This window comes from Heterocephalus glaber, unplaced genomic scaffold (genome assembly GCF_053883595.1).
Source record: "Heterocephalus glaber isolate CG9 unplaced genomic scaffold, H.glaber_assembly_v1.0 deba00001429, whole genome shotgun sequence".
In the NCBI taxonomy this organism is placed as follows: Eukaryota; Metazoa; Chordata; class Mammalia; order Rodentia; family Bathyergidae; genus Heterocephalus; species Heterocephalus glaber.
The window spans coordinates 2,246,062-2,273,471 of record NW_028258294.1 but is presented as its reverse complement, the minus strand read 5'-3'; the positions used below and the strand labels follow the sequence as shown (position 1 = coordinate 2,273,471).

The window sequence follows — 27,410 nt, the reverse complement described above, 5'->3', positions numbered from 1 at the left end:
TTTAATAGTCTCCCTATTAAATATCAAGGATGAGATTAATATAGCTGAACAGATAACTGCTCTCAAAAGACCAACAAGAAAAGGGGAAATTGCAGCTCAGTTTGGTACCAGCCTTGTAGTCTGAGGCAGTAAGTTGTGATGCTGTAGTGAGCCAATGGAAACGACAAGCACATCGCACCACCATATGGAACGTCAGTTTGCAGGCTGTATTCAGATAGCACCTCTCAGCCTCCTCAACCCCTTGTTGATTCTCCTGCTCTGGAGGAAGAGGCAAATTCGCCACTTTCTAGAATGAGCCCAGAGAAAAACTCCCCTTTATTCTTCCAAACTATAAATGCTATGTGCCCTCAAAGAATTTCACATTTCCAGCAGGAAAGAGTTGCTGATACAGTCTAAAAGAAAGCCACCCAGAGGCTGTGGCATTTAAAAGTCAATGCTAAGTGATGTAGTTTTAAAGAGAGATTCAGAGGCTGTTGCCAAAATTTATATTTCATATTGCTTGTGGAATTGCTTTCAATTCTGTCTCACTTAGATCTCTGTATGGTAAAGATTCCTGGGTTGCTATGGGAAATATGTGCTTAAGCTGAGTGCTATGGCAACTAGTCACATATGGTAGAGCGGGATCACATGGCACAGAATTTGCATAATTAATTTGAGCATTCTAGTGAAGAGCACAATCTGTGCACAGGAGGCTAAGCAAGCTAAGGCTTTTTCCCTTATTGGGCACACAAAAGTATCAAGTACTCATCTCTGTTTTTATTTTCTAAGTTGTTGACTCCTCCGATTTCAGGCATCTATATAGTATGTGATTCAAAAGGTGTGACATTGTGTGTGAGTATATATGTGAGCTTTGAAAGTTGAATCATTCTCATTATTATTATTATTATTATTATTTTGAGACAGTGTTTTGCTATTTAGTTCAGACTCATTTTGAAGCCATTATGTAGTCTGGGCTGGCCTCAATCTCATGACAATCCTCCTGCCTCAGCCTTCCTGGTGCTAGAATTAAAGGCATGTGCCACCACACCCAGCCAGTCTTATTATTTTATAATTACATTTATCTCAGGTCCCCATTCTTTTGCACAACATGAGGTTTAATAAAATTTCTATTAGTTTAGCAGTATTTAGTTCAAGTCAACTTAATAAATATTTATTTATGGTATTGATGTATTATACTGAATCATGTTTGCCTAGAATTCCGAGATGGCGAAGCTTTTAGAGCTTTCAATGATAACAAATCGCCCAGTGCAGCACATGTGCCATAGGTTTGCTACCACTGGCCCTGGATCATGCTGTTTCTATCTTCTATGGTGTCTTTGCCTTAACTACACAAGACCTTAGACTGTGATAGAAACTGGTGCATGGTAGACAGGAAGAAAGTGTGCAAATATAAACAGGCTCAGTGTTGGTATCATGCTGTCCTGGAGCACTGTATGACACTATGTCCCGGGCTTTGTTAGGCCCCCACTCACTGTCTTCCTATGAGACTATTCATAGTTCAATTGTAAAATGTCTGCAGTGTTCTAAAATTGAGAGTTTTAAAAATCTTTCTCTTCTGTTAGAGACTGAGCTCCTTAAAAGCACTAATTGGTGTCTTATTCAAATATATTTATCCATGGCCTGGGTAGTTTCTGTCAGAGAGTAGTATATGTTTTTTGAATTACTGACTGAGTGAATGATAAACATAAAAGTCACATGTCTACACAGAATCACTTGGGAGAGAAATGTTAATCAGAAATTTATTTTGCTGGAGTTTTTTTTTGGGGGGGTGGGGCTGGAGATTGAACCCAAGTGTGCTTCACCAGTGAACATCAATCCTACTCATTTTTATTTTGAGGCAGGGTCTTACTGTTGCCCAGGCTGGATTTGAACTTGTGATCCTTCTGCCTCAGCCCCCTGAGTAGCTGAAATTACAAGTTTGTACCATCACGCTTGGGTTCTATTCCTTTTTTTACCCATCATCTTCACAAAATGGTGAGTCCAGTGTCATGACCTAATTTTCTTTGTGGTTAGTATCTTCATCCTAATGTCATTTTCCCATATCCTTCCGTATGGTTGGCGGGGGGGTGGAAACAGAGTAAAATGGTGCTCAATTCCCTTTGTTAGAACATCCATGTGCCTGCTGCCAGAGCGGTTCTATGTGCCTGCTGCAGCACAGTTGTCATAGGTTCACCACTACTGCCTCAAAATCTCATGGATTCAGGTGTGGGGCTTTTGGAAGGAGACTGGATCATTTGATATACTCCAGTGGATTAATGCATTGATGTGCTCATGGCTGAATATGCTGTTTGAAGATGGGGTCTGCTTGGACATGGGTAGATGGGTTGTGAACTGGAAGGGTGTACTCTCCCAGGCTCTTCCCCTCCCTCTCTGCTCCCTTGCTGCCAGGGCATGCGGCAGTATTCTTCCACCATGCTTCCCACCATGACATTTCAGCCTTTGGGCCAACCAACTATGGACTGAATACTCTAAAACTCTTGGGTGAAAATAAATAAATCCTCCTTTAAGTTACAAGTGGTGGGATTCTTGTCCCAGCAACAGGGAAATGACTAATGCAGAAATGTGAGTGATCCAATTTCTCTGTATCTGAAATAGCATTTTATGTTGTTGCTATTTTCTCCTTAAGCATTTTATGTGTAGTAATATTTCTTTGTGATTTTTACTTACATTTTTATAATGCCTCATTATTATATCTGCATGTCTTAAAATTAAGTAGAAAATATTATCTTTCATATTTTTCTTGTGGATGTTAGTTCATCCAGCATCATTCGTTGAAAGACTGTCTTTGAATTCATTTTGAATTACTACCATATCTTTGTCAAAACTCAGCTGGACATACCTACCCTGGTTCATGGATCTATGTATCTCTTTTGCTTTCAAGCCCATGTAGTTTTAATTATCATAGCTATGGAAGTCTTGAAATTAATTAAAATTATTTCTCTCAATTTACTGTTGTAAAAATTATTTGAACTGCTTTAGCTAATTTACTTTCCATATGAATTTTGTAATAATCTTAGCTATATACCAAAAAATCTCTATGGAAATTTAATAGGAATTGTGTTGAAGTGCTATGTAAATTTAGGCATAATAGATCATTTACTTGTTGAGCCTTTTGCTCTATGATCATGGTATGTCTATATTTTGAACTGTTTTTATTTCTTTCATCAATGTTTTGTGTGTTTCAGCATACAATATTTATTTAGAATTGCACTTAAGTAATTTTTGAGCAATAATCTGTGTTATTGTACTTTTAGTTTTGACATCTTTATTGCTAATATATGTAAGTATATTTGACTATATAAATCATCTTGTATACTTTGACTCTGTTGTGCATATTTATTCGTTTTACAGGTTTTTCTTCTTTCTTTGGAAATTCCTTGGTTTTTGTCTTGTTTTTAATTTTTTGTAAAAAAATCATGTAATTTGCAAATAGGGACAGTCCTATCTGTTCTTTACTGCTCTTGTGACTTTTTTCTTTACTTCTTTTATTGCAAAAAAATTTAGAAAGAGTTTGTATGCTTATCAACCGAAGAATGGATAAAAATATACAATGGAGTACTACTCTGCCATAAAGAATAATAAGCTGAATCAGTTGTAGGTAAACGGATGTACCATGAGACCATGATATTAAGTGAAATAAATCAGATGCACAGTTAAATATCATGTGGTCTCTGTTATATGAGAAACCCCAAATATAAATAAAGAGCCAAATTTTAAAAATAGATAATAGGAAATAGGGAGATCTTTTTCAAATGAGAAAGGGAACAAGAGATGGAAGCAGCAGGGTGGGTAGGGGATGAAAAAAGAATTAAACTGTTAATAAAAATATAAAGTAGAGTAACTAAAAATAAAAATAATTTGAAGAGAAACATACAAAATACATAGTAGAAAACAAAGAGAAAGTTCTTTCTTCAGAGTTGGGGTCAAGAGATGGATGGAGGGAGAAAGACAGAGAAGTGGATGAAGAAAGATGAAGATGTGTTGTACGTATGCACCAACTTTCCACGATGAATGTGATCATTATGCACTGTGAACATTTACTAATAAAAATAAATAATAAAAAAAGAAAGAATATAAAGAAGACATAAGATTTCTAGAATTTCCAACATTTTCATAAATAGAAGTGATAGGGGCTATCCTTGTTCTTAATTATAATGGAAAACAACTCACTCCTTTACCCATGATGTATTAGCTATAAATGTGCAGATGCTTTTTGTCAAGTGTAGGAAGTTTCATCCTATTCTTAGATTTTGAGACTGTTTTCCGTGATGGGTGTTGAATTTTGTCAAATGCTTTTCTGCATTATGAATTGATATATTCTTTATTTTTCTTTTTAAAATTCATTTTTATGAGTACATATTTGCAGTACATAATGATCACATTCATCATGGGGAATTTCTACCTGTACATAACACATCTTAATTCTTTTGTACTCTTCCTCTCTCCTCCCTTCATACTTTCTTCCCCTCCCAATTTACAAAAGCTCTATTTCCATTTTTTGCTGATTATATTTCTTTATCCTCTTTATATGGTTGATTACACTGATAGATTTTTAAATACTGAACTGCGCTTGTATCTTTAGAATAAAATCACAGTATAGTCTTTCATTAAGACTCAATTCTGTTAGCTAATATTTTTAACTGATGTGTGTGTGTGCTTGTATATGTGTGTATTCATATATAAGGGATATTGATCTATGATTTTTTTCCTTTTTGTGCTATTTTGATCTGAGGTAATTTGATAATATTAGAGATGAATTGGGAAGTGTTCTCTCATTTATTTTCTGTATGAGATTGTATAGAATTGATCTTCATTGTTTTTTAATCTCTTTGGAACTATTCATTAAATATTTCACTGTCAGTTTTGCTAGAGGTTTGTTCATTTTAGTTATCTTTCTAAAACACCAGTTTCATTGATTTGAATTTCATTGATTTTTACTCTTATTTTTATTATTTTCTTCCTTCTGTTTCCCTTGGATTCATTTTGCTATTGCTACTTTTAGTTTCTTGAGATGGGAGTTTAGATTACTTGAGACTCTTTTTTTTTGATGTTTAAATTTAATGTTTTAAATTTAATCTTTAAGAGAGGTTAAGTATGTCCCGTACAATTGACATACTGTGAGAGGCATTCTCTTAATTCATGCATTATTGAGAAGTGTATTTTGGAGGATTATTTTTCAATCTTTCTGTTATTGTTGTCTAGTCTTATTTAAATGTTATCAAAGAAACCCTTCTGTGTAATTTACATTCTTTCATATTTGTTAAGGTTTATTTTTATGTCTCAGGATATGAACAATCCTGGTATAAGTTTTGTGAACATTTCAAAATAACGTATATTCTTCTGTTTTGTGGTATTCTATAAGTGTCAATTAGACCTTGTTAGTTGATGATGTTGTTCAGATCTTCCATATCCTTACTGATTGCCTGTGTAGTTATTCCATCAATTGTTAGGTGGGAGGTTGTCAAAGTCCCCAATCATAATTGTGTGGTTATCTGTCTTTTCAATTCTATAATTTTGCTTCACTTACATTGCAGTGCTCTTGTTTGGCACATAAAGCATAGATTGCTATACCTTATTAGTGGATTGATATTCATCTCTGTCATAACTATCTGCAAAGCATATTTTATGTTATTAATATAGCCACTCTTGCATTTTAAGATTTAATATTATCTAATTTTCCTAATACCTTCACTTTCAAGCAACCTGCCTATATTTTTATAGTTGAAGCATAATCTTTTCTCTTTTTGAGATGGGATCTTGCCGTGTAGTTCAGGCTGGCCTTGAACTCACTAGGTAGCCCAGCGTGGTTGCCATGCCTGGCTTTGAAGTGTATTCTTGCAGGTAGATAATAGTTGGTTTATATTTGTCAATTCACTCTGATAATCTCAGCCTTTTAACTGATATATTTGTATCACTCATATTTAATGTAATTATTAATAGATTAGGGCCACTTTATTTTTATTTTCTGTTCTTTTTTGTTTCTATGGTTTTGTTTCTTTGCTTTCTCTCTTTTTCGCTCCTCTCTTTCTCTTCCTCTCATTCTTCCTCTCCTCTTTTTAGTTCTTTTACTTATTTGCCTTCCTGTAGGTTACTTGAACAATTTCTACAATTGCATTTCATTTACCTAGAGTGTTTGAATGCACCTCTTTTATCGTTCTTTCTTAGGTGGTCCTGTATTATGTTATATATCATAGTCTACTGTGTTGTTCTTTAACCAGTTTGAGTGAAGTGTAAAAACATCTTCAGCAAGGTGTGGTGGCACATGCCTGTAGTCCCAGCACTCAGGAGTCTGATGCCAGAGGATTGCTGTGAGCTCAAGGCCAGCCTGTGCTCTGTAGTGAGTTCAAGGCCAGCCAGAACTGCATAGTGAGACCCTGTCTCCAAAAAAAAAACAAACAATAAAAAATTCCCCAAACACCTTATCTTTGTTTGTATCTCTTCACTCTGTCCTATGTATTGCATTTAAAAAATACTTTTCTATATTGATTTAGAACCACATCAAACATTGTTGAGAAAACTCAAGAAAAATACTAAGTTTACTGTGTTTACTTGTGTTTTGCTTACCAAATTATTTCTCCTCTTTCTCTTCCTCCTTCTCCTTCTTTGCTGTTCAAGACTTCTTTGAATTATTTAATTTCTGTTTAGAGAACTTTCTTCAGACATAATTTTAGGGCAGGTCTGTTGGTGGAAAATTCTCAGTTTTGGGGTTTTTTTTTTTGTACATCTGAGAATGTCTTGACTTTAATCTTAATTCTTAAAAAATGTTTTTACTGGGCAAGGTATTCTGGCTCAACAGTGCTTTTCTCTAAGTACTTGAAAAATGTTTTGTGGCTTCCCTGTGGCTCCCCAAAAGATTTCTGATGAGAAATATACTTTCATTCAAATTGATTTTCCCTTATAAGCAAAATGTCCTTTCTTGCTTGCTGATTTTGCAATTTTTTTCTTTGTCTTTACTTTACGAAAGATTAGCTATGATGTGTTGGTATAGATTACTTTTAGCTTGTCCTGTTTTGAGTTTTGCTCAGCTTGTGAACCTGTTTGTTGGTTTTTATTAGTTTTTTTCTTTTGTTTTGCTTTTACTTTTATTATTATTATTTTTATTGTTTGCTTAACTTGAAGTATTTTCAGTCATTATTTCTCTGAATTGCTTTTCATGTCTCCTTTTCTCCTCTTTTGGAACTGTGAAGACACAGAAATTGGATTTTTTTTTAATGATTTTACGAATCCCTAAGGCTTTACACCATTTTTAAGTTAATTTATTTATTGTTTTAATTTTTCATCTAGTTCATTGATGTCATTCTGTCATCTAGTTCACTGATTCCTTCCTTTGTTACCTGCATTCTCATGTTGAATCCACCCACTAAATTTTTTATTTCTGTCATTTTATTTTTGAATTCTAAATTTTTAGTTAGTTATGTTTTTATATCTTTCATTTTCTTATTGAGTCATTCTATTTATTTCTGGGACTTTCTATGTTTTCACTTGTTTCTTATATATTCATAACTTCTCTTTGAAGGATCATTGTGATGATGTACACTGACATCTTGGTTGCCTTTTTTCTTTTAGCTTTATGTCCTCCTAGTTCTTGATATGATGAGTGATTATCCATTAAATTCTGTACATTTTGAGATAGGAGAAAGATAAGGTAGTTGCTGCCTTATGATAATAAGGTAGAGATAAAAATCCAAGTTTCCCACTCAGCGTATGTTGACATTCAAGAAGTTAAAGCTCCTTGTTACTGCTAACTGGAGTTCTCCAGACCTCCACTGATAGCTCTGTAGCTTTTAGTGGTGAGGGCATCCTCCTGCTACTACTATCCACATGGCCTCCACTGACAACATGCTGGGTGGAGGTAAGAGGACATGATGGTATTACTGTTGGGCAGTGGTGAAAGTTCTGACACTCCAGAAGGCCTTTTCAGATACTACCCATCCTAAGAGAGGGAGGAATATCTTATTTGTACCAGGTGAGAGTAGAAGTCTGGGTACTCCATTGGATCTCCATTGACACCTTAGATACCTTGGTTAGATCCATTGATTATGGCCTAGTGTAGACGAAAGTCCTGGTTTCTCACTAGATCATCTCTAACATCATCCCAGCAAGGTATCTGGGGAACCTCATTACAGCCTAAGAAGGGTACAAGTTTAGGCTTCATTTTAGTCTTTGCTGGTGTGGGTGAGGTGATAGTCTGTGGAGTGTTTGGCTTAGGAGAAGTTATAATGTAAAAGCTTTCTGTTTCTCTAGACTGCCCTTTTGCTGGACCTGTGGTTAGAAAGGGCAGGCTTTTTTTAGGGCTTCTTTGTGTGCATCTATTGATGTTTCAGAGTTTCTGGCTGATTCAACTCCAACCATACAAAGCAAAAAGAAAACTTAGAGACCTCACCACCATTTTATTCCTCAGGTCATTGGGTCTCTTGCTGGTATTTCTACTTCTCCTTACCTTTTAGAATCTTCATATGTTTGTTATATATATATAACACCAAGGTCTTTTTGTTTTACTTAGTAAGTGAAATTGAGAAGAGTGCCTTTATTTCATTTTCTTGAAAGTAGAAATACGTATTTTTAATTACTGGTTTAGCACTTGGCATTTTTTCCTGAGAGCTGGGACATTATTGCCACTACTATTGGAAAGACACCATCCCAAACTATAAAATCTGGCTGGCAATGCCACTGTAAACATAAAGTTGGCAGTCATCACAGCCTGCATACAAAGACTACCAGTCTTGTCCTAAGTACAGGCATGTATGACAAAGATTCAATTTGGAAAATAACAATATCTATCATCATCATAATAATATTTACTGTGTGTACTACTTTATTATCCTTAATAGTAGCAATAATAATGAAAACAACAATAGTAATTCCTACCAAATTTGAGTGCCCATTTCAAAATGGTTTGAACACATCATGTCATCTAATCCTGATATTAACCACTTTTGTGAACACAATTTTCTATGTGTATGTCTACTTATTTATTATCTACTATAAGGCTTTGTACCAGGAATTACTAGGCATAAATGAGAATAAGACAGCCTAGTTTTCTGCTCTCATGGAGGAGACCAACAGTATATAAGCAGATAAATCATGAAAAAAAGGCTTCAGGTCAGAACATAACTTAAGGGCAATACAATGTCTAGGTGGGGCAGAACATGGCTGGGATGATGAGGGCCTCTTTTTGGGGTGTAAGGCCAGATCTATGCAAGATGGGTGATCCATCAGGGCAAAAGCACTGTACCAAAATAGAAAACCTTTAATGATTACTAATTATTTTAAATGCAAAAGCTAAGGTATATACATATATACATATAGCACCAAAGACAACCTTTTGCTTTCTATTTGTAACCATAGTTTCCGTTTAAATCTTCCATAGATTTGTGGAAAATGTGATCTACAAAATGTTTAAAACTCTGAGTCTAGATCTGCCTACTACTGTACTCTCTGAGTAGGATTATGCTAAGCAGAAATATATAACTGTCTTGGCAAGATCTTTGTATAAAAAAACAAATAAGCTTGTGATTTGCAATATTAGGTAAGCTTATTTTTGTCCTTTCATGTTTGTGGTCTCCCTTTATGGTAAAGAAGAAAACAAAACATCTTCCTTTAAATAAAAAATAAAATAGCTTCCTTCTCGAGGGGGTAAATTTGTTGGGTGATGGTTGGATTTTAATTGAGAGCATATACTCACCATCATGATGATTAGTTACTGATAAAAATAAGAGCTCAGATGTGTATGATGTACACTGCATTACACACCTATTGTGTATTTTATTTCACTTCTACAGTATTCTTGGGCAAAGGTTCATTCACATCTCCATTCAAAAATGAGGAAAAGTAAACTAAGAGAGTAAGCTGCTTTTCTCTTCCTGAATCTTACTAAGCTCCCCAAATTATGTGCTCTTTGTTGCCTTTTTCAGTGGCAAGGGCTGAGTACTACTGGTGGCTTGTTTCTGTTTAGTTGTGTATGGCAGACGGGTTTTCCTGCAAAAGATCAGAAAACGAGAGAAGAAAAAAGCCAAAGTGCCGAAGACTGGAGCGGAGCGGGCCGGATGGCGCGGGGCGTGGGGACTGGAGCGCCGGAGTGGTCGCACGGATGCTGGCGCCGCCCTCGGGACAGGCTCTAGCGAGGCCCCTCGCTCTCGGCCGGGACGCGGGGGCGCGAGGTGGAGCCGGCAGGGCGGCCAATGCGAAAGTGCCTGGTCCTGCAGTACCCGTGTGTGCTTGGGGCCGCGCTGCCCCTTGGCTGCGGCTGCGCTCCTGGCCGCCCGCCCGCTCTGGGGCCGCCCAGGCAGATCAATCTACCGTACTTCCTCAGTGGAAATTTCGCCACTATGATGTGGTGGTTGGTGTATTGTCAGCTCGAAATAACCATAAACTTCGAAATGTGATAAGAAACACCTGGCTGAAGCATTTGACAGAACATCCAGCGTTAAATCAACGTGTGCCTGTGAAGTTCATAATAGGTGCTCATGGCTGTGAAATGCCTGTGGAAGTCAGGGAGGACCCTCACTCCTGTAGGCTGCTCAACATCAGGAGCCCAATTTTGAATCAGGAAATTGAGGCATTCAGTCTTTCTGAAGATGCTACATCAGAGCTCTGTGAGGACCGAGCTGTTAGTGAGAGATTCCGAGTTCTCTACCCTATCCTTATCCCCAGTCTCGGGGTATTCTAAGGCACCAGTGACGTGGGTTTCCAGAGGAACATCACAGTGAAGCTTTATCAGGCAGAACAGGAAGAGGCCCTCTTCATTGCTCAGTTTAGTCCTCCAAGCTGTGGCGTTCAGGTGAACAAGCTGTAGTTCAAGCCTGTGGAACGTTTCATCTTACCAGAGAGCTTTGAAGGTACAATAGTGTGGGAGAGCCAAGACCTACATGGTCTCGTGTCAAGAAATCTTCACAAAGTAATGGTCAATGATGGAGGGGGAGTTCTCAGAGTCATTGCAGCTGGGGAGAGTGCGCTGCCTCATGAATTTGTGGAAGGTGTGGAGGGAGTTGCAGGTGGTTTTATTGACACTGTTCAAGAAGGTGATGTAACCTTCACTATGGGCCTCAGCGACCTGTTGATCATATGAGGAATGAGGAATCTCCATGAGGAAGATGCCTTATTGAAGAAGGAAATAAGGGTCTATGGTGACATTATCTTTGTGGATGTTGTAGACACTTACCGAAATGTTCCTGCAAAATTATTGAACTTCTATAGAAGGACTGTGGAGACAACCAGCTTCAGTTCTTTGCTAAAGACAGATGATGACTGTTACATAGACTTAGAAGCTATATTTAATAGAATTGCTCAGAAGAATCTGGATGGCTCTAACTTTTGGTGGGGAAATTTCAGACTGAATTGGGCGGTGGACAGAACTGGCAAGTTGCATGAGTTAGAGTACCCCAGCCTAGCCTACTCTGCCTTTACCTGCGTCTCGGGCTATGTGATTTCCAGGGACATCATCGGCTAGCTGTCAGGCAACTCTGGTAGATTAAAGACCTATCAGGGCGAAGATGTAAGCATGGGCATTTGGATGGCAGCCATAGGACACAAGAGACACCAGGACAGCCTGTGGCTGTGTGAGAAGACCTGCAAGACAGGAATGTTATCCTCCCCACAGTATTCACCACAGGAACTGGCAGAACTGTGGGAGCTGAAAGAGCTATCCGATGACCCCTGTCAGTGTGAAGCAAGATCATGATCCCTGAGACCAACAGTGTGTACAGACGGGTGGGTGGATGATAACTCCACCTAAGTCTGAGGAAAGCCCGCAGGTTGGCAGTAAAATACATGGTCTTTCAGGAGAGTTCTCAACTGGCGCTTTCTCCTTTGGCCAGCATGGATTTCTTAATGTTTGCACAGATTTCCTCCTTAAAAATCAACTGACACTGTAGCATAAGAAAACTTTTTATTTATATAATGGAAGATGATTTTTAAAATACCAAATTGTTTTATAAAAGGAGAAATATTTCTAAATCCTGATCCATTTTTGCTAATTGGTCATAATCATTTTTGGTTAAAATGGCCTGGCTAAGAAATTTTGAGTAGTGGCTCAAAGCTCAAGTTTGAATCTTCATTACAAGGTAGCTCTGCATAGCTTAATTAGAACATCTACAGGCCAAAAAGAACTGAGAAAAATGCTGTGTGACACCTTGTATGAGCAGTGGTCACTTATACCAAAGTTTGGAGTTCTTGGAAATAACATTAGGTTTTGTGGGTCTCTGAATGAAGTGGGCAACTTGACCTTGAAAAGGACACAATATAATCCAGTTCTGGACCTTGGTTTTAAAGATACTCATTTATATATTAGGCTAATATCCAAGTTTTCTTATGCCATTTAACATAAAACCTGAAGGTCACAGTTCAGTACTCTTATTAAACACTAAATCTTTGTGGATGTGAATAAAAGTACTTCTCAGGACTTTAGTGCCATAGGGAAGGATATTTCTAAGTCATTGACACTTTGAAAGGATTGATTTTGCTTCCTTTCTATCACTGCCTAATGTTTACCTAATATAAATAAATACGAATCAGAACGGATCATCTTTTATGAAAGACATGCTCAGTTTAGGTATAATTGTAAGGAAAAGCATGTGATTAATTCTTTAAGTACTCTAAAAAATAGTGCAACTGAGAAAATAGCACGTATGTTATACATAGCAGAGGATGTGTCTCCCTGAGTTTAAGGGACATTTCACAAAAACCAACTAAATCATTTTATAGTAACCTTTTAAAATAGTATCAATGGAGAATTCCACTTGAAATAGTCTTATGACAGGTATTAACTATATTCAGATTTTATTAGACTAGTTAGTTTCTATTTAATATTTAAAACTTCACATGATGAGATGCAATGATGAGGTGTAAAAATAAATACAAAGATCAGAAAATCATTAATAAAGCCTTTATTATTGCTATTACATACAAGTTTAGAAATGGTCTATCCCAACAAATTGCACCCTTTGTTATAATCAGGGCAAATTTTTTTTTTTTTTACTTAAATTCTTTCATTGGTACATTTCAGGTACACAACACTTTACATTTCTCATTGGGAACTTGTACCTTTACATGATGCATCTTGGTTCTTATTTTTTCCCCATTCCTAGCCCTCCCTTCACGCCCTCCACCCTTCCCTATTTACAAAGACTTTATTTCCATTTTTTCCATTTCTCATCATTTTTCCTTTCCTTTCTTTCCCCTGCCCCTCCCACTACCCCTACCCCTTTGGACCTTTTCTTCCTATTTCGCATTATCGATTATTCATTCTAATCATTGGTACATTTTAGGTATACAATATAATGACATTCATCATTGGAAATTTGCACCCTTACATAATCTCTCTTGGTTCTTATTTTTCACCCTTGCCTAGCCCTCCCTTCAACCCCTCCATCCCTCCCTATTTACAGATTTTGTTCCTATTTTTCCATTTTCTCATATTCCATTTCTTTCTTTCCTTTCTGCACCCAACCCACTTCCTTCTGTGTCCCTTTTCTTCCTATTTCACATTACCTATTATACATTTTAGTCCTTGTTTACACTTTCAATATCTCACACCAGAGAAACTATTTGGTATTTATACATATGTGTCCTATTTATTTCACTTAAGAGTATCACCTCAACGTGCATCCATTTAGCTATAAATGTCTCTAATTTCTCATTTTTTATGGCTGAATAGTACTCCATTTTATTAAAAACCACATTTTCTTTATCCAGTCTCCAGCTGATGGGCATTTGGGCTGTTTCCAAGTTTTAGCTATTACAAACTGTGCTGCTATGAACATGGGTGCACATATACCACTGTGGTATGATTCTTTTAATTCTTTGGGGAAGATCCTCAGCAGTGGAATAGCAGGGTCAAATGGGACTTCCAGTCCTAGTTCTTTGAGGTATCTCCATTCTGATTTCCACAGTGCTTGCACCAGTCTACACTCCCACCAGTAGTGGAGCAGAGTTCCTCTTTCCCCACAGCCCCACCAACATTTGTTATTGGTTGATTTTTTGGTAGCAGTCATTCTTTCTGAAGTGAGGTGGAATCAGCATTGTTTTCATTTGCATCTCTCGAATGACCAGTGATGTTGAACATTTTTTCATGTATTTATTTGCTATTTCTCCTTCTTTGTCTGAGAAATGTCTCAGATGCCCATTTTTGGATTGGGTCTTTAAATTTGGGAGGTCTGATCTTTTTAAGTTCTTTATAGATTTGAGATAGTGACCTTTGTCTGAGGAAAAGCAGGTGAAGATTTTTTTCCCACATTGTGGGTTGTCTCTTCACACTGCTGATGGTTTCTCTTGCTGTGCAGAAGCTTTTTAATGAGAAGAGATCCCACTTATTGATTGTGCTAGTTCATAGGCAACTCAGGTTTTGTTCATAAAATCTTTTCCTACACCAATGTCTTCAAGAGTTCTACCTAACCTCTGTTCCAGCCAGTTCAGGATTTCTATTTTAATATTTAGATCTTTAATCCATTTTGATTTTAGTTTAGTGCATGGTGAGAGATATAAGTCTAGTTTTAATCTTCGGCAAGTTGAAGCCCGATTTTTCCAGCACCATTTATTAAAGAGGCTATCTTTCCTCCAGTGAGGGAGTTTGGTTCCTTTATTGAAGATGATATGGCTGAGTGTGTCTGGCATTGTTTCTCTATCTTCTAATCTGTTCCACTGGTCCTCAGGTCTGTTTCTTTGCCAATACCATCCTGTTTTTATCACAGTAGCTTTGTAGTACAGTTTCAAGTTAGGGATTGTGATACCCCCTGCCATGTCTATGTTACCTGGAATTGCTTTTGCTATTCTGGGTCTCTTCTTGTTCCAAATGAATTTTTGGATTGTTTTCTCAAGGTCCCCGAAGTATGCTGCTGGGATCTCAATTGGAATTGCATTAAATCTATATAGCAGTTTTGGAAGTATGGCCATTTTCACTATATTAATTCTTCCTACCCAGGAGCAGGGGATGTCTGTCCATTTTCTGATATCATCTTCAATCTCTCTTTTCAGAGTGCCATAGTTTTCAGAGAAGAAGTCTTTGATTTCTTTCATTAGGTTGATTCCTAGGTATTTCAGTTTTTTGGATGCTATTGTGAAAGGAATTATTTGCCCTATTTCTCTCTCAGTGAGTCTCTCATTGGTGTAGAGGAAAGCTATCAATTTTTGTGTGTTGACCTTGTAACCAGCTACTTGACTGAATTTGGTTATTAAGTTTAGAAGACTTTTGGTGGAGTTCTCGGGGTCTTCTATATAGAGTATCATGTCATCTGCAAATAATGACAATTTGACTTCTTCATTTCCTATCTGTATTCCTTGTATTTCTTTCTCTTGTCTAATTGCTGTGGCTAATGTTTCCAAAACTATATTGAACAAGAGTGGTGACAGTGGACATCCTTGTCTTATTCCTGATTTTAGTGTGAAGGATTTCAGTTTCTGACCATTTAGTATGATACTGGCTTTTGGTTTTTCATAGATGGCTTTTATCAGTTTGAGGTAGAGACCATCCATTCCAATTTTTTGTAGTGTTTTTATTATGAATGCATGTTGGATTTTGTCAAATGCTTTTTCTGCGTCTATGGAGATAATCACATGGTTTTTGTCCTTGGCTCTATTGATATAGTGTATTACATTGATTGATTTGCATATGTTGAACCATCCCTGCATCCCCGGGATGAATCTCACTTGATCAGGGTGTATGATCTTTTTGATGATCTTCTGCATTCTGTTTGCCATTATCTTATTAAGGATTTTTGCATCTATGTTCATTAGTGAGATTGGCCTATAGTTCTCTTTTTCAGTTGGGTTTTTCTCTGCTTTGGGGATCAAGGTGATGCTTGTTTCCAGGAATGAATTTGGGAGTATTGCTTCCCTTTCAATTTCATTGAAGAGTTTAAATAGTAGTGGCAGCAGTTCCTCTCTAACTATCTTGTAGAATTCAGCAGTGAAGCCATCAGGTCCCAGGCTTTTCTTAGTTGATAAGTTTTTAATTACATTTTCAGTTTCCTTGGTTGATATTGGGTTGTTCAGAATTTTTAGGCCTTCTTCATTCAACTTTGGTAATTCATATGTATCTAGGAATCTGTCCATTTCTTCTGTGTTGTCCATCTTATTGGCATATAGGTTCTGGAAGTAGGTATTGATGATCCTCTGGATTTCTGCTGGGTCTGTTGTAATTTCACCCTTTTCCTTCCTAATTGCATGGATTTGGGCCTTTTCTTTCCTTTTTCTGATAAAGTTGGCTAAGGGTGTGTCAATTTTGTTGATTCTTTCAAAGAACCATCTCTGGCTTCATTGATTTTTTGTATCATTCTCTTAGTCTCCATTGCATTGATTTCTCCTCTGATCTTTATAATTTCCTGCCTTGTATGAGCTTTGGGATTGTCCTGCTCTTCTTTTTCTAGAAGCTTGAGGTTCAGCATCAGGTTGTTTAATTGGCTACTTCTGTTTTCCTAATATGCATATTCACTGTTATGAATTTCCCTCTTAAGACTGCTTTCATTGTGTCCCATAGATTCCGATGAGTTGTATTGTCATTGTCATTTAATTGAAGGCACTGCCTGATTTCTTCTTTAATTTCCTCTGTGACCCATTGGTTATTCAGAAGTGTGTTGTTCAATTTCCATGTTTGTGAAATTTTTTGAGTTTCTTTTGCTATGGATCTCCAATTTCATCGCACTATGGTCTGATAATATACAGGGGATAACTTGAATTCCTTTGCACTTACTTAAACATGTTCTATGTGTGAGTATGTGGTCTATTTTGGAGAATGACCCATGTGCAGCTGAGAAGAGTGTGTATTCTGATTTTGTGGGGTGGAACGCTCTGTAAACATCTGTTAAGTTCATTTGTTCAAGAGTTCAATTGAGTTCTAGTATGTCATTGCTTATTTTTAGTCTAGTTGATGTATCTGTGACAGTGTGGTGTTGATGTCCCCCACTACAATTGTATTAGTGCATATATGACTTTTCATGTCTGTTAGTATTTGTTTTATATAGTTGGGCGCACTAGTGTTTGATGCATAGATATTTATGATTGTCATCTCTTCCTCTTGGATTCATCCCTTTATAAGGATGTCTTGTCCTTTTTGTGTCTCTTAATCAGTGTTGGTTTGAAATCTACTTGATCTGCCAAGAGGATAGCTACTCCTGTTTTTTTTCGGGTTCCTGTCGCATCCAGTATTGTTTTCCACCCTTTAACTTTCAGTCTATGAGTTTCAATTTGAATTAAGGATGTTTCTTGTATGCAACACATTATTGGATTTTGCTTCTTGACCCATTCTGCCAGTCTATTTCTTTTGATTGGTGAATTGAGACCATTGATGTTGATGGTTATAACTGAAACGTATTGACTTGTCATTGCCATGACTTTTTCTTTTTGTTGGGTTCTCCCCCTTTACATTTAATTTCTCGTCATGCCAGATGGGTTCATTCTGCTTTGCTTCCTGGGGCTGTGATCCTCAGTGTCTGTTCCTAGGATATTGTGTAAAATTTTTTGGAGTGCTGGGTTTGGTATTCATGAAGTTCCTAAGGTGCTCTTTGTCATGAAAGTATCTTATTTCTCCATCCATTTTGAAAGATAGTTTTGTAGGGTACATCAATTTGAGTTGGAGGCTGTTTTCTTTTGGGCTTGGAACATGACACTCCAAGCTCTTCTTGCCTTGATGATTTGCATTGAGAAGTCTGCTGTGATTCTGATGGGCTTTCCTTTGTATGTAATTTGTTTCTTTTCTCTAACTGCTTGTAGAACTTTGTTCTTCTATTGAGTTTCTGGAATCTTAACAATTATATGCCTATGTGTAGATTTTTTTTGATCAAGGCTATTTGGAGTCCTATATGCCTCACTTATCTGTATATCAAGTTCTTTTCCCCTGCTTGGGAAGTTTTCTTCTGTTACTTCTGTGAACAGTTTTTTATGTCATCTGCACTCTCTCCTCTTTCATTGACTCCAATCAGTCTTATGTTATTCTTCTTTGCATCGTCTAGCAGCTGCTGGATTGATTTCTCATGTTCCCTTACAATTTTGAAGCAATTTTTCTTTTCCTGGTCATTAATTGCAATCTTATCTTCTATATCTGAAATTCTGTCCTCACATTGGTTCATTCTGCTGTAGACTTTCAGTGGAGTTTTTCATCTCCTGGAAATCTATTTGCATCTGTTTTATGGATTCCATTTGTTTCCTTTGTTGGGATTCCATCATGTTCCTGAGCTTCTCTCTAGACTTATTAATCATGTCTTGCACTAGGAGCACAATCTTTGCTGTTATCTGAGAAATTATTTCTGATTTCATTTTTTCTAGATCCCCTTTTGTTGCCAGTTCAGTGGGTCCAGGTGGTTGAGTATCAGAGTGTTCCATTTCATTTCCCTTTGGGGTTCCTGTAGGTAATCTGGAAGTCTGGTTTTGAGACTTATTTACATGTCTTCTCATTTTGACTGGGGGTGGAAGGGGCAATGCTATTGGCGCCCGTTCAGCTGACCTCCTCTGAACTGGGAGATGTGGGACAGGGACTGGGAGCAGCGGGGTGAAAGGTGGCCTGAAAGCCACTTCCTTGGGCCAGGAGCGGCAGGCTTGATGGTGGCCCAGAAGCCCCTTCCTCTAGGCTGGATGCAGTGGGACAGCGGCTGAGATGCCCCTTCCTCTTGGCCAGGAGCAGCGGGACAGATGGCAGTCCAAAAGCCCTTTCCTCTGAGCTAGGAGTGGCGGGATGGCAGGGCAAATTTTTAAAGTTTATTTTTTTGACAAAATTGTTCCAATAAATCACTTTTCAGTGAACCCCAGTCATGATGAATAGTCTAGTCTCTAAATTTTATTAGTTGGTTGTTACCATCACACTAATAGATAATCTCCATTCTCTACAGAATAAAACTGTAATGACTGTAGATCATTTTCTAGTTCAATTTTGCTGCCAGGCATCTAAAATTGGAACAAAGGTAGAGGCAGGTGATTAAGATAGATCTGAAGAAGCATGTCTCACATGCTGCCCCCACAGCAGGTCACTCTTCAAGCTGAACAAAAGTCTGCTCTCCAGTTAGAATCAGGCAACATTAGATAGAGATGGCTCACTAGCATGTCTTACTGTGGGAGACTAAAATTGCCTTTGATCTTTGGGGGCCACTTATTTGGGACTTTCATAGGACAATAGAAGTTCTTACACAGGAACTTTGAGGAGACGCGACAGCAGTCCCTTCACCTTTTGAATTGTCATGGAATCTGTCAAAGAAAAGCAAAACGCATCAGCTTCACATGAAAGCTACCTGTAAAACTGACTCACACAATGAGATTGGTGCTCTGTCGTTATTATCAGTTTACCCAAGAAAACTAGTAGGGAAAGCCTGGACTTTTCTTACCACCTCCTTGAGTCATTTGGGACACTGGGAAATGGAGCCAAAGTGTGACCCAAATACCCTCGACAGTGTGTTTTCATACCATCTCAGTAGTGTTTAATATTTCTTATCTGAATAAACCCAAAATAATAATGTCAGCACAGAGGGATAGGTGGCAGTGAGGTCCTTAAGTTTTCTTTGTAAGCCTTTGTGACAAGTTCATGAATTATGGGACGAACCTTGTAGTGGGGCTCAGGTGAGGATGCTCCCAGCCCCCTGACCTTAGCTTCCCCCTCTGTACAAGGAAGGTGCAGACTTGAGTGACTGACAAGGTCGCCCTCAGCACTACCATCCTGTGACTGTTACCATGTGTACCTTCTTACACACAAGTGACCACCAGGCATGGGAATGTAAGTTACAAGAGCAAATGCTTTAGTCTGTTCATAACACACTACGAACACCTTTCCAAAGACAGGTTGTGGTAAATAGTGGATATTTTGATTATGAAAATTAGTTTCTTTTAAACTTTACTTGGAGATACAGCAATAGTGTGGTGTTTCCCACAAATAAGATGTAGTTGAACAAATATTTTTCTATCAAAAATCATTTTTGTAAAAGCTGTGTGTTTTTATGCAACTTGTGATAATAAATGTTATCTTTATTTTAGAATTTTAAAAAAGCCAGAGTATTTGTTTCCTCCTGTAGTACTAGAAGCAGATGGTCATACTGCAACTCTCAAGCTGACATTTCCTGCAATGTCCTAGTTCTCATCAGACTTTAGTTCTGTATTTCTCTGCCTTAACCTAATCTATACAGTTCATAAAGGTTTCTTGTCCCTGCTGTTGTTTGTGAGTGCCTTACCATTTTTTTCTTCATTAAATTATTTTTAGAATCCTATCTGAATTGCTTTCTATTTCCTTTGAAGAAGGAATGTATGCAGCAAAGTTGCATAATTATTATGCAGTAAATCTAAGGTTTCTAGTATTCCAACTCAGGACTGTCTTATGCCAGAACTCATGCTTTTTCCACCAAAATTAAGCTGTGCTTCCCATCTTTAAAATATTACATGGCATGTAATAGAAACAGTTAAAACTCATCTAAAGTGACCAATATAAATTCAATAAGTAATTTTTCAACTAGCCAGGTTTTTAAAATGTACTTTCTCCAAATGCTGAAGCTGAAACATATATGTGCAGAGATAACAAAGTATGTGAAAAACTCTTCAGGAGTGTTCTCAATGCCAAATTTTGTCCACAATTAGAAATCTTCTTGATCCTTATGATTGTTCAACATGGTAGTTTTACTTTAATTAAGTGACATTGGACCTGTGATCACTGCAATGCAGTTTAAACAGCTTGATTATTTAAGTCTTTTAGTATTTTATAGTTATGTTTTATGGTGATCACAGGAGCTCTTTTCACTGAAAGCCTTAATAAAAGATAATGAACCTTGGCTTCCATGATTTGTTTCCAGTTAGGGGACACAGCTCCCATCATGATCAGTTGTCTCACAGTAACTCCAGCAACAAAGCGTCTTTTGTTGAAGCAATTTTTAATCACCTTCTTGAACTGAAGGATATAGCATGGCACATACTAATATGGCTGCCCCACAAGGGTACCTCACATGTAGTGTGAAATGCTTCCTGAGATTGAACAGTTTAGGGAAATTGATATTATGACAACAATTTCACATTGGGAGACACTTGGAGGATGAATTAAGACTCATTCTTATCCCTGGGCCTTGGACAGATAGACGAACTGCATTGCTTTTGCACAGAAAATCCAGCTCTCTCTTGTTCCCCAGGCTTGCTCCTCTGAGGTGCTCATAATTCCTGCAAAGTGCATATTAAGAACACTACACCCCCATGTGGCAACAGAAATATTCTTGGGAAGTCATGTATGTTCAATAGGGACCTTTATGCTATTTTTAAGATTTTTAATCTCTCAAAACATGTCACTTTTAGGTATTATTAAAGTTAGAAAATGCTGTAGATTAGTAAAAATAACTTTAAAAATATTGTGTATTGATTTGTTAAAATACATTTTGCTACTTTTTTCTTGGCTAGATGTATCAACTAGAAAAGAGACTGAACTCATAAATTATATAAAAAGCAAATTTCAAAGGTTTTTTGGTGCACTTATTAGAATAGTCTATTCAACCATTTTGGAGGTTGTGAAAAATATGTTGGACAATCAGTCAGAAGATATGGCTAAGTCTTTTGTAGAAAAATAGCTGCACCTTAAGACCATAATGTTAAGTAAAATAAATCAGACACACAAACTTAAATATTGCATGATTTTTCTTATATGATAACCCCCAAATATAAATAAACTTCAGAGAAAATGAAAGATAATAGGAAACAGAAAGATAGATCTTTTGCAAAAGAGAAGAGGACTAAGAGTTTGGGAGGGGATAAAAAAATAATTTGATGTTTGTATACGCATACCAACTTCCCATGATGAATGCAATAATTACATACTACAAACATGTATCAGTAAAAATAAAAATTAAAAAAGAAGATATGGTTTATAGACCTTGGCCTTCCACTTGCTATTTCTGAGGCCTTGAACATCATTATCTCAGTTATTCTTATTTAGAAACAAAGGCATGGTTTCTATCTTTAAAAAAATCAATTACAATTATGAGGGTGTAGCTCAGGGTAGAGTGCTTGTGTAGCATACCTGAGACCTTTGGTTTGATCCCCAAGAACCATAGGGAAAATGATTCAAAAGTGATATTTATTAATTTGTACTTAAACCCTCTTAATTGTAACATGCAATTTCTAGCTAGTCTTACATTGTAGAACTAGCTATTAAATTTTAAGAAGCTCTGAACACTTCAATTTGAAACTATTTTTAAAACTAGTTTTGCATGTTTACTGTATATTTTAAAGATAAAATGAATGCATACACCTACAAATCTATACTTACAGGCGTACTGTAAATAGTACAGAAAAAGAAAATGATCATGGAGCCAGCTGAGTTTCTCTTATAAAATATCTATAGCTAAATTTTATGTTGCTATATACTGGTTCTTACTCTCTTGTTGAAGTTTGTTCATGCAACTCTGTTAAATTTCAGTTTCCACTCAACATAGCATAAAATCTGTTTCTTTAGTAGCAGTAATATATTTGCCCCTTCAGACTAGATAGTGTGATATTGATTAGCTTTCTGTTTTATGGCCTCTTGATCTTATAGAGGTACTTTAAAATTCAGAAAAGATATATGAATGAGCTTTTATAAAGCCTACATAAATTAAAAATATTATCAAATATGTAGCTATACATTGGTTCTGCAATATTATTTATTACTGTTACTATTTTTAAATGGAAAGCAAATAGAGAAAGAGAGTCTAACACTAGAAAGCAAGAGGTAGGAATATGATAGAAAAAACTGAAGAGGGAAAAGCTCACTTGACTATTTCCTGGACCTTTGGATTTAACACTTTATAGTGCAGTTTTACAATGAAACTGAGAAAGGAAAAAACATAAAAAGAGAAGATAGAGTCTGAAAAATATCTTTCCTCTGGATTCAAGAAATTGATAGGAGATTAAAAATAAACCCCTTTCCTAAAATACTTACTCAATCATTGCCTTGGTGCTCTTTAACAGAGTCTTGGAAGAACTGCAGTGGAGGCTTACAGGAGGTTTTTGAGGGCTTTGTTGGAGGGTGCTGCCTAACAAGCCCTTTGAAAAGGCTGGAGTTTCTAGGCCTCCACCTCAGAGAAGATTTCAGAAACAAAAGCATAAAGAATTGATTTTTAAGGTGTTGTCTCTAGATTATTTCTTTTATGTCCATCTCAGTTTCACTCTCTTGCACCATCTTCCAGGTGAATCTGTAGACGAGCCATGGGGCTGAGCTCATTCTGGAGTCACGTAACTCTATTTGACAGTAGCATTTTAAATTCTGGTCTTAATGAAGACACAGAGCTACCTTGAGTCACCATGACATCTCTCAATTATGAGGCTGGGAAGGACCCCTATGCATGAAAATCCAGGTGGCTCCTATCTGAGAATGTTGATACACTTATTCATTGATTCAGCATATTTTATTGTGTGATGGACTTGTTTCTGAAGATTCTGCTGGGTGATTGGAGAGCAAAAGTTTGAACAAAACAATGTCAACTTTCCCTTTCTCACAGAGGTTTTGAGTAGTGGGAAAGATAGACAATTAAATAATCACATTGTAACAACACTATGTTATTTAACACATAACATACCTATAAATGTATTTTTACAATTGATATACATAAACAGTGAAAGAAGCATTTTATGTATGTGATAAACGATATTATAATTATATAATATACATCATGAGGAATAATATAATTGAAAAATATTTCTCCCAAAAGTATGAGAGCATATGGAAAATAATCCAAGACCATGTATAAGTATATTAATGTACCTTGACTGATATTACTAGGTCACAATTACTGAGATATTTCCAAAAGTGATACACAATTTATGCATAAATTTTTCAATAAGTAGCATTTGGCCACCTTTTTTGTCACTTATTTTGATTCATTTAATGTGCTGGATTTTGATAACAGGTTGCAGGTTAGATGGAAGGACTTCACTAAAAATTCCTAAATCACCTATTAAGAAAGAAGAAAGACTCCTGTTATATCTGGCCCATATCTTTTAGGCTTCACTGGGTAGCTACCTCATCTGGATAACCTGAGGTCTAGAAGTCAATAAGCTGTGTATCATGGAACTATATGTAGTTTCTCCCTTCTTTATATTCCCACAGAACTTTGAATGAACCTCTATTAGTTTACAGAATGTTCTATAATTTGTCTCCCACTATTAAGAGCCTTCAAATATTCATGAATGCCTACCAGGAGCTAAGACAGGAATTCAGGAGATAAAATAAATTAGACATATTCCCTTTTCTCAACCAGGTCAGAATACTATAGAGGAAATCGATAGGTACCTAATTACCATATTAAGTGAAGTGATAGCGTAGGACAGAGGGAATGAGCATTTATTCCTTGTGGAAGAAATGGAATGTATAGAGGGGTTTAGAGAACTTCATAGATTGGCAATGGGAATTTAGAGAGAAGGTTAAATAGGAAAAGCACAGGCTTTCTCTGTAGAAGACAGAATATGTGCAAAAGCACAGAAATACTACCAAGTAATTGGATTTGGCTAGAGTAGGATACAAGTTAAAAAAGAAATTCAACCATGGCAATCTCAAACACTCCAGTGAGGGAGTTGATAGACCAAGAGAAATCACTGGGGACTTCTTCAGAAGCAATGGAAAGCGGAGGAGCCCCTAGAGGAAACTCACCGGAGAGGCTTGCTGAGATCCTGTTTAAAGAAGGGACATGGCTCTGCCCCAGGGATACCTGAACATGTGAAAGTATGGGTCCCATTTAAATTCTCGTGAAACAAATATTGCTTTTCCTGTATTGCTTTTTTTTTTTGAATCTCATTATTGAAAGTCCCATTGCTCAGACACTCTAATTAGATTGGTTTGGGTTCCTGGTTAAGAATTGTTGATTTTTAAAAAACATTTTCCTCCACCAAAGCCATTATTCTTGAAAAGCCATGACACTGCCAAGACTTACTTCAGAAACTTTCCTCATCCCCTGGGCCTTAATTAATGGAGAGTCTGAACAAAGAGAAGAGCTTTGCCTATCTTTCTGAACATGGGAGGTGAGGTCCCAGAGAGATTTACAGTGCAGGTTCTTTGTCTACAGCAGTTCTTTTGAGAATTGTCTGTAGCCTTGCTTTATTGCTTCTGCAGTGAAATAGTTCATCTGGGCAGTCAGATCAACTCCAGTATACTTCAGAGAAGATCTCTGGCCCACTGGGAGCCCACATGAGGAGGGCCTAACAATGATGCTTCATTCGCATATTCACAGAACAGAGAGATAGGAGCTCAGTACTTCATTTTAAAAAGCTCCTGATAAGGGCTGGGGATTTAGCTCAGTGGTTCCGCTGCCTGCCCTGCAAAAAAAAAAAAGCTCCTCATAAAACTTCCAATCATCCCATAATTTTGACTAACTGTATTTTATAACTTTTGTAATGTCCTGGCTTGAAACTGAGAATTTTGTGGCTTTTAGATAACACTCTTACATATGATAGGTCTCCCACCACCTCAGCAGCTATTATGTATACTAGCTGCCCTCTTTCTATGGTGCCTTGCCCCCTCCCTGGTGTGACATCATGCCAAGATGGTTGCTCCCACCAAAGAATAAACCCTTCTTCCCAGCATGCCCCTGTTCCCGTCTAGAAAGTAACCTAATACTCGCTCACCTCCTACCACCTAGTGACATCATGGGCTCCTCCATTCCCTAGTCACTACCTCACTCAACCCAACCTCTGCCCCTACAAACCCCACCCCAGTCTCTATAAAAGACTCTCCCTGCCCCGGCCATATTGTTTTTGTCTCTCCTTTGTTCAGAGGCAGCCCAGCAGATCTATTCCCCTAATAAAGGCTTGTTGTGGCCTGGTCTGGTCTTGGTCTTTGGCCCTTTTACCTGACAACATATACTAAAGCCAAATGGTGAGCGCCATATGTGTTGGTGGTTTATGGCATTGCAGGTTTTTCCATGTGGTCAGGGTAAATTAAATATCTTTTCTTAAGTACCAGTGTGAGGCCAATTTTATCATTATTATTTTTCAGATACAGAATTTAGAGCTTAGAGTAACTAAAGGTTTTATTACTTATTCTGCAGTTACCTGGCAAGACTGGGATTTAAAAAAAAAAAACAGGTACTGGAAGGTTGATAATGATACAGAAAAGTTTTAGATAACTTAATAGATTGAATATTAAGGTAGTTGTAGAAGCAAAATAAGTAATGTGTTCTTTTAAGATTTACTTTTCCTGTAACTCCTTGTTTAAGGTGAGGATTATCTGACTCTAACCAGTAACTTCATTAACCTAACAAAGTTACCATGCCAGGGTGAATTTACAATGTATATAGCCTATCTTGTGTCTGTGACTTGTAAATAGGAACTGGAATTGTATTTACATATCAAAGACCATTAGGGATGAGATAATGGCTAAAAGTGATATAAAAAGGGAAATGCTGAACAAAGGGGATGGATATTGACCAGACTGGTTTCTGGCATTCCCATCCGCTGGCGAGAAGAAATTTTATTATTTTATCCGAATTCTGTGTCCCTGTGTACTTCTTTCTGAGATTTCTGCAACAATAAAGTTAAGTAAAATTTGAATTGTAAATTCAGAATGAGTAATGATGATGGTGTATTTTATTTTTAAAAAAAGAGTATTTTCCAGTTTGTCGATTCAAAAAGGCTAGGAATAATGGTAGCTTAGAAGCTATGAACATTCCTAAGGCTTAGATTGTGGTTTGTGAATACTATTTTCTAGTAAAAAAGATCAGGAACTTATTGAAAAAAGTCTATTTTCAAGGAAAGGACTGATTTCAAGTCTGAATAGGAAACATACAGGATGAACCTGGAATATCTCATGTCAGAAAGCAAGTACTTTATCCACCAAGATACACAGTGTCGTTTTAAAAAGATTCAGAAGCTCCCTTGCTTCCACTGTCCGAAATAAGGTGATCTGGACATGAATAAGAATAATTGTCACAGTTTAAAATACACTACACATGTTTTAATTCATCATTTCATAGTGGTAATATTTAAAGTCAATTCCCTTATAACTTGGGAGGATTCTAGAATTTGATTCTGTTCAATATATTGAAAACTGGTAAGTAAAGGAAAGGAATCACATATTTATCTTGTTTGTTCTATACAAATCAAAATATAAAGTAATTAAATAGTTGAAATTTCTCTTTGTAGCAGCCTTCTATCTAATAACTTAGGAAAGCATGATAGAATATCACCATTTTAAATGACTAACTTAGAAAATGTTATGAATGCTAATAACATCATAAAAAGAGAAATAATTAGATGTCACTGGACTTCTGATGGGAGTGAACCTCACAGCTCATGATGGGGTCTTGCCTAAAATACATAGCCTGCATGTTTCCAGATTTCCTATGATTTTAATATTCAATGTGTAATTTGTTAAATGTTACTAAAAATAAAAGAATTATGAGTCTATGGTAGAAAAAAACCACTTTGTTCCCCACTCCTCCCCTTAAGTGTAGTTTATACTTAAAAAGATTGCATATATTGTGGTTTTAAACATGTTT

At 36.9% G+C, this 27,410-nt stretch overlaps 1 protein-coding gene and 1 pseudogene across 22 annotated transcripts in view; both read left to right on the top strand.

Annotated features, from left to right (window-relative positions):
* The window catches only part of Dlg2 (discs large MAGUK scaffold protein 2), a 2,046,311-nt gene that overhangs the window by 806,882 nt on the left and 1,212,019 nt on the right, over positions 1-27,410 (top strand). The window lies entirely within an intron of this gene.
* LOC147827839 (UDP-GalNAc:beta-1,3-N-acetylgalactosaminyltransferase 2 pseudogene) overlaps positions 1,981-27,410 on the top strand; it is a 44,834-nt pseudogene continuing 19,404 nt past the window's right edge. Inside the window, exon 1 of the transcript XR_015451541.1 lies at positions 1,981-27,410. This exon is cut by the window's right edge and continues 19,404 nt beyond it. The product of XR_015451541.1 is annotated as a UDP-GalNAc:beta-1,3-N-acetylgalactosaminyltransferase 2 pseudogene (transcript).